This window comes from Sciurus carolinensis, chromosome 7 (assembly GCF_902686445.1).
Source record: "Sciurus carolinensis chromosome 7, mSciCar1.2, whole genome shotgun sequence".
Taxonomy (NCBI): domain Eukaryota; kingdom Metazoa; phylum Chordata; class Mammalia; order Rodentia; family Sciuridae; genus Sciurus; species Sciurus carolinensis.
Window position 1 is genome coordinate 122,060,637 of NC_062219.1, and position 8,997 is coordinate 122,069,633.

Consider the following 8,997-nt stretch of genomic DNA (forward strand, 5'->3'; position numbering starts at 1 on the left):
TCATCCTAATAAATCCAGTTTTTGTTGTTTTTTTTTTTTTTTTTTTTTTGCAGTGCTGACTGAGCTATTTCCCCAGCCCATAAATCCAGCTTTTTGCTTGCTGTCCTGTGCTTTTGAAGGCCCTATGTGTAAATGTGTAGGCTCAGCTAGAGGAAAGATTCGTGAAAATGTGTGTGTGTGTGTATGTGTGTGTGTGTTTTATCACACCAATTCTCTTGCTATATATCAGAACATAATTACTTTTAGCTTCCCAAATTTCTGACTAATTTACTTTATCGATCCAAATTACAGTTAGAAAAACATTACATTAGGAGAACATGTTAATAATAAGGGAGGCATAGAGGAGGAGGTGGAAGGGTATAGGAAATCTGGATTTTCTACTCAATTTTGCAATAAAACTAAAACTCTTCTTAGAAATAGACTGTTGGTTTAAGAAAGGGAGTAAGTACTCATACAACTTGGATGAATTTTGAAGCTATGTTAAGTGAAAGAATTAGGGAAGTTGGATTGCAGCTTGAGTATGACAATTTCAACCACCAATTTTATCCAATAAGCAACTGGATTGTTCCAGCAAGGACCTAGTTCCCTCCCACTCCTTGTAGATAGCTGGATGTAGTCATATAGAGCGGGTTGACTCTCAGAATAGATGTATAAGTTGAGTGGATCCCAGTTTCAGGGAGGAAACTAAAAGATTAAGTTAATTAACCCCTCTTTTTTTTTCTTCATTTATCACTAGAATATAGATATTCATTAGGGCAGTGATTCTTTTCTATATGTCCTTACAACCTCAAAAGTGGCTGTATTAATTGACCACAATAAACATTTATTAAATGCATAAATAATTTCATAAATAGATATTTATTGAGCATTGAGAACTCACTGTTGCTAATACCTAGAGGTATAATCCTTAATAACACATACTACCTGCCCTCAGGTATTTCTTTATTCTAGTAGAGTCATTATCATACTTTTATAAACTTTACTCAAGGTGGGATTTCCATGGTAGTCTACCAATAAAGAATTAATCGATGACACCAGATGGTGATTTCAAAGTCATTACTTCGCCAGAATCTCTGGAGACCCTTCACTGCATATTATTTTACTGGCAGGAACAATGAGGATAATGTAAACATGATTAGCCCTGACATTTCTACAACTGATTCTAACGACCACCAACCTTCACATTTTCATTTGTTATCCACGTCCAGCCATTGCTCCCCAATCCCTAAGTTTAGAAGGACAAAAACTCATTACAAATGAGTGAGAAGTAACAGAAAACTCTTAGAGAACAAAATACAAATTTAGGTAGAGTAGGAGAGATACTTAGAACTCATTTGGGAACCTCACACTTATAAATGTCCTGAGTGTACAACAAAAGTGACACATCTAAACCCAGATCCACTGTCCTGTTCTGCATCAGAGTTCCATTCCCATTTGTTCTTGTTTTGTTGTTATCCCCATGTACACAGTTTTCATGTCCAGAAATCCACCATGTCCATCTGATTATACTTACCAGTATTTTCCCATCATTTGTTTACCCCTTTCCTGCCATTGCTATTTCTTGCTTGAATTAAGGAGGCCCTCTTTTACTGTCAGAAAACTCAAGATCTGGGGCTCTGGATTTATTCATCCTGGGTTCAAGCACTAAATTAGCCACTCATTGACTGTGTGCCAGGGGAAATATCACCATTTGGCTACATTTTTATACTTTTTTGTTGTTGTTATCAAACCATGTAGGAAGGATGGTTATGAAAGAAAGGACCACATTTGAATGAATTTTCCATATGTGTTCCCGCTGTTGGAAATGCACAGAAATCTGTTCAAATGTTTTGAAAAAGCTCCGCTTGTCAATTTTCTTCAGCCAGGTACATCTTCTAAGAGAAGTTGTGAGAGGTTTAAACATCTGTCAGTAGTATTAGAAAAATCTAAGTGGATCTTTTCCATATCAGAAAGAGAGGAGAAACTCCTATTTTATATCCTCAAAAAATAAACTTGCCACAGTTACAGAAAAACCATCATCAATAGGACTGTGTTTGACAGCAAAAAACAGAAGGACAGACATGGCTTATTTCATTTTCCAAATCTGTGTATATACATCTCTTGGTGGGAACTGGAATTAATTATGGAAACTGGGTTCAGGAAGCCTTCTAATCTTTAGATTGCTACTCTCCAAAATATAGAAGGGGATTGGAATGATATTGTCAACCAATATGCTACATTGGGCCCCAAAATTGATTTTAATTTCATCCTAATACTTTTGATGCTTCTTTGAGTTTTTCAGCATAGAGCATATATTTGTGATTAGGAAATAAAATCCTTTCTATTAAGTAAAAAAAATAAAAATAAAAAATAAACTTGGTGATAAGCAACTAGAGAAAACTGGATGCAAGCAAAACCCTCAACAGTGGGAAGAATGTAGTTAGAAAGGAAAAAAAAGTGCTAATGTTAACAATGACTCTTTCTCCATGAAGACTACAAATGCTTCACCTTTCCTGCATAACTTTTTGTTTTTGAGGACTCGAACTACAATACCGATTCCTTTTTCATTTACATTCTCACACAGGACACAAACTGGGTTTGCTGACCAGTGAGAACTTTTTAAAGAAAAGGGCTCTTGCCTCCCCAGAAATCTTGAGTTTCTCAAATGATTTATGGTTATATACCAGACTGCTCCATCCCTTTGAAAACTCCAATATTAAATGTTAACAACCAATTTTAGATGTTAATGGGACCCCAGAGGCTAAAGAAAATTGACAAGCTGAGCTTTTTCAAAACATTTGAACAGATTTCTGTGCATTTCCAACAGCGGGAACATATATGGAAAATTCATTCAAATATGGTCCTTTCTTTCATAACCATCCTTCCTACATGGTTTGATAACAACAACAAAAAAGTATAAAAATGTAGCCAAAAGTATTTATTTCAACACATAGCACCAAAAAAGGAGCGAGACCCCATGTTCAGAGTTTTCCTGTAATGGATTGTTGCTGCCCATAAGGAGACTGCATTTTCCCAGTTGGTAACACTGGAAGAGATCTCTGTGGACTTTTTCCAGTTCTCCCATTGCTCATTCAGCCTCTCGCTCTCTGAAAAAGGCTGAAATCACACTAAGTGAAACTGACCTACTACCACCCAAGGACAACTTTCTTTTTTTTTTTTAATTTATTTTTATTGTAAACAAATGGGATACATGTTGTTTCTGTTTGTACATGAAGTAAAGGCATACCATTTGTGTAATCATACATCTACACAGGGTAATGGGGTTTGATTCATTCTGTTATTTTTTCCCTTCCCCCCACCCCTCCCATCCCTCTTTTCCCTCTATACAGTCCCTCCTTCCTCCATTCTTGCCCCCATCCCACCCCCCATTATGTGTCATCATCCGCTTATCAGCGAGATCATTCATCCTTTGGTTTTTATGAGATTGGCTTATCTCACTTAGCATGATATTCTCCAATTTCATCCATTTGCCTGCAAATGCCATAATTTTATCATTCTTTATGGCTGAGTAATATTCCATTGTATATATATACCATAGTTTCTTTATCCATTCATCAATTGAAGGGCATCTAGGTTGGTTCCACAATCTGGCTATTGTGAACTGAGCAGCGATGAACATTGATGTGGCTGTATCTCTGTAGTATGCTGATTGTAAGTCCTTTGGGTATAGGCCAAGGAGTGGGATAGCTGGGTCAAATGGTGGTTCCATTCCAAGTTTTCTAAGGAGTCTCCACACTGCTTCCAGAGTGGCTGCACTAATTTGCAGCCCCACCAGCAATGTATGAGTGTACCTTTCTCCCCACATCCTCGCCAACACCTGTTGTTACTTGTATTCTTGATAATCGCCATTCTAATTGGGGTGAGATGGAATCTTAGGGTGGTTTTGATTTGCATTTCTCTTATTACTAGAGATGTTGAACATTTTTCCATATGTTTGTTGATTGCTTGTAGATCTTCTTCTGTGAAGTGTCTGTTCATTTCCTTAGCCCATTTGTCGATTGGGTTATTTGTATTCTTGGTGTAGAGTTTTTTGAGTTCTTTGTATATTCTGGAAATTAGTGCTTTATCTGACGTATGAGTGGCAAAGATATTCTCCCATTCTGTAGGTTCTCTCTTCACATTGCTGATAGTTTCCTTTACTGAGATAAAGCTTTTTAGTTTGAATCTATCCCAGTTATTGATTTTATTTCTTGTGCTATGGGAGTCTTGTTAAGGAAGTCTGATCCTAAGTTTACAAGTTGAAGATTTGGACCTACTTTTTCTTCTATAAGATGAAGGGTCTCTGGTCCGATTCCGAGGTCCTTGATCCATTTTGAGTTGAGTTTTGTGCAGGATGAGAGACAGGGGTTTATTTTCATTTTGCTGCATATGGATTTCCAATTTTCCCAGTACCATTTGTTGAAGAGGCTATCTTTTCTCCATTGCATATTTTTGACACCTTTGTCTAGTATGAGAAAATTGTATTTATTTGAGTTTGAGTCCATATCCTCTATTCTGTACCATTGATCTACCTGTCTATTTTGGTGCCAATACCATGCTGTTTTTGTTACTATTGCTTTGTAGTATAGTTGAAGTTCTGGTATTGCGATACCCCCTGTTTTCATTCTTCCTGCTAAGGATTGCTTTAGCTATTCTGGGTTTCTTATTCTTCCAGATGAATTTCATGATTGCTTGCTCTATTTCTGTAAGGTATATCATTGGGATTTTAATTGGAATTGCATTGAATCTGTATAGCACTTTTGGTAGTATGGCCATTTTGACAATATTAATTCTGCCTATCCAAGAACATGGGAGATCTTTCCATCTTCTAAGGTCTTCCTCAATTTCCTTCTTCAATGTTTTATAGTTTTCATTGTAGAGATCTTTTACCTCTTTGGTTAGATTGATTCCCAAGTATTTTATTTTTTTGAGGCTATTGTAAATGGAGTTGTATTCCTCATTTCCCTTTCAGATGTTTCACCACTTGTGTATAAAAATGCTTTAGATTTATGCGTGTTGATTTTATAGCCTACTATTTTGTTGAATTCATTGATGAGGTCTAGAAGTTTTCTGGAGGACGTTTTTGGATCCTCTAAATATATAATCATGTCATCAGCAAATAGTGACAGGTTAAGCTCCTCTTTTCCTAATCGTATCCCTTTAATTTCTTTAGTCTGTCTAATTGCTCTGGCTATAGATTCAAGGACAATGTTGAATAGAAGCGGTGAAAGAGGATATCCCTGTCTTGTTCCGGTTTTTAAAGGGAATGGTTTCAGTTTTTCTCCATTAAGAATGATGTTGGCCATGGGTTTAGCATAAATAGCCTTTACAGTGTTCAAGTATGTTCCTACTATCCCTATTTTTTCTAGTGTTTTGAGCATGAAGGGGTGTTATATTTTGTCAAATGCTTTTTCTGCATCAATTGAAATAACCATATGATTCTTATCCTTAAGTCTATTGACATGATGGATTACGTTTATTGATTTATGAATGTTAAACCATCCTTGCATTCCAGGGACGAACCCCACTTGATCATGGTGCAGAATTTTCTTAATATGTTTTTGGATACATTTTGCCTATATTTTGTTAAGGATCTTTGCATCTATATTCATCAAGGATATTGGTCTAAAATTTTCTTTCCTTGATGTGTCTTTGCCTGGTTTGGGTATGAGGGTGATATTAACTTCATAGAATGCATTTTGTAGGGTACCTTTTCTATTTCCTGGACTACTTGGAGAACAGACTATAAGGAGCTTGAGTGGTAGCAACATTTCACTTCTTATGAGTTAGCTTCCTTGGCAACTTCTGTATCACCACTTATTAAGAGAGTCACAGAGGTCTTTGGAGAGAAATTAGCAACACTTTCTGTGTGATTTAAAGCTAAGCAGGTAGTCATAGATCTGGATGGTCATAGGTATTCCAAGGGGAAAATAAGGGCAGAAGGTCCCACAGAAGGTAATCCAGCAAAGGAAGATGTGGGGTCCATCAACCATGTTGTAAAGAACCAGGAAAATTCCTAGCCTATGAGCGTGTTGCTTTAGTGAGAGGTTCTGGATGAGTGGTGAAAGATATGACTTCCTCATCCTCACATCCCACTACCCAGAAATTCTTATCTGGACTTTCTATAAGTCACCCATTTCTCCTTACTGTATGTGAGAAAACGCCCAAAGTCCACCTAGTTGAAGGTCCATCTTATGTCCCTATATTTACTTTTACATCCCAATAATATTTCCCTGGGGTAAAGCAATTCTGACTCAGAACACTAAAGGTATTTTCAGATTCCCCTCACCCTTGATATGTCAGATCATCACAGTTCTAAGCAACACTTTTTATTGAAGAAACATCTTTTATTCTTTTATAAGATGAGGTTGAAATGAGCTATGTTTGAACAAACAGCTATTGCAAGTGTGGCGAGGGAGGGAGTTCAGTGTGTTATGGAACCTGGTTGGCTTCAAGAAAGATACAAATGCTGAGTGAGGACACTGGAGGAAGAGAAAAGGAAGAGTGGGTGAAATAATTTGTGTTCTATCCTAGAAGATACATTGGGCATAAATCATAAAGGTTACGATTGTACAGGACCTTGGTAACCATCTGTTCCAGACAGACTGAGAAACATCTAGCCAGGATGGCTGCTGTGTCTGAAAAGTCTCAGGGTCAGTATTTCAGAAGTGGGTCTCTCCATCCTCCTTAAAATACCTATAATTTTACAGCTTGTTCATAACTTCATCATATTTCTAATCCTGGTGTGCCTACTTTCATTTAAGACTCTTCATAATTTTTGCCATAGGCTTATGTACTACGTCGTCCACTTCTTATACCACCCTTATTCTATTTCTGAATATTGAAATATGAAGGTCTGTAGGTCAGAAATTTCTGAATTTTGGTGGCAGTGATCTTGGTGAAGTTGCTTTGCTTCTCTCAACCTCATTTAACCTTCATGATGATGTACTTTATTATGGTACCTCAGCACAGGAATATAGAGGGAAATAAATGAGATAGTGTATACAGAACTTAATGCTGTATCTTGTCCATAGTAAACATTTGGTAAATTTTAGCTTTCAACAGTTACAAGTAACATTGATACCAGTATAATAGTACTAATAACTAGTAGTAATCAGTCTGCTTCTTTACAAACCAAGTATCAACAATAAAGATTTTCACAAAGGAGATGAATGTGGGGATCATAATATGTTTGAATTTTTGTATGTTAAATTAATTAGGAAATGTGGAGATGGATATGTTGAAGTAGGACAGAAGAGGCTGGACACCAGAGGAATTAGTATGAATCAGGTTTATTGGCTGCAACTGGTCCAGAGGGGGCTTTGCCTAAAACATTCTCTGGACCATGAATCTAGAAATTCTTTGAACTTTATACTCAGTGGTGGCAGGAGGGCGGAGCTTGGAGATGTACATTTTTGCAGGGGTCTACATGAAAGTAATTTTTTTTCTTTGAGTTCTCAGAAGATGCCTATTGTCCCGTTTCTTAGAACTGTCAGGGGGAATTTTACAGGGTATACCATGAAAGTAGAGTACATCTATCAAGTCCAGGTTAAATTTACGTTTTGCAACATAGGGCAGAGCAACAGGAAATAGGGCATCCAACCACACTGAGCCCCAAATGAGCAACACTGACCTGAGATAGAAATGGTTTCCACTTAGTCTTATTCAGTGAAGGGGTTCTTCATGGAGCAAGACACTTGTCTCTTTGAGCTGACTCAATGAGGGATGACTGTCTGAAACAAACCATCAATATCTTAGGTCTCATCTTCAGAAAGAAATGGTATCTTCTCTCCTTTTGCATCTTTTCATGGTACCCCATGCTGGGAAACCCATCCCTCATCGTGCATGTCATCTTTATTTCTTCATCTTTTGTACCTACCATGAGGATGTGAGGACTAGAACCAGGACCTGAAAAGGAAAATCATTCACCAAAGACCTGAATGATTTTTGTCCAGAAATTCCTAATTTTAGACAGCAGCACTAGCATGAGGAGATGGATGATGAAGTACCATCATTCCAGGTGGGAAGAGAGGATTTCTTTTCTTTTTTTTTCCATGAGAGAAATGAATATCAGTGATTCAAATATTACAGAATAATTGAAGATGATATTAAGAATTATATCAGGACTAGTCACACAATTTCTATCCAAGCATACCAGCAGTTAGGTTACAGAAGGAGAATAGGAAAGATGGAGGGTAAAATTTTCCAATGTTGGACCCTTTCAGAAAAAAACTCATATCTAACCATTCATCTATTCAATTTATTGAAGTCTCAAAGAGGATGATCTCTCTGCATTTAAAATTAGACTTCTTATAGTCAATTCCTTAAATAATCTCCCTTTGTAATTTTTTCCAAATTTTTTTTCTTCCTCTGGGTAGAGATTATGTAAAAGATAAGGGTAGTCTGATGAAACGAGTCCATGAAAGAGTCAAGGTGCCTTTTTTTTTTACCTGCACCCCTTTCTCTTCCCTTTCCATCCCCTTTCCTCTTCAACTCATCACAAAACAGGGTCTTCTAGTGGTTCCACATAGCCAGCATCAGTATGAAAACAAAATTATGAGAATGCTAGAATAACTCACTGTCTCTGAGAACAATGAATATCCTCACTTCTAAAACTATATATTATTTTGCTTTTATATCACATTGTATGAATCTCTTATGTCTGGCTCCACCTCCAATTTCTCAGCTGTAGGGAATACATTTAAACACCTGGCTACATAATATTTTGGCTAAAGTTATAAAATTGTTAACCCTGTTTACTACCAGATCCTGACCTTATAGGGAGAACATACTTCTGGAAAACAGAAAGAAATCTGCAAGAAAATACATCTTTTTAGAATTGCCTGAGTAGTTGCCAACTTTCTTAAACAAAGGAAAAGAATATGTGAATCAAACTGGTCCTGAGTAAAACATAGCAAATCAAAGTTTAGGAAGCAAGAACTAACAGACCAAAGAGAACTTGTACCTCCTAGAGGAATATAACCATTAAAGTTCCAATGAAACAAGTAGATAAAAGCT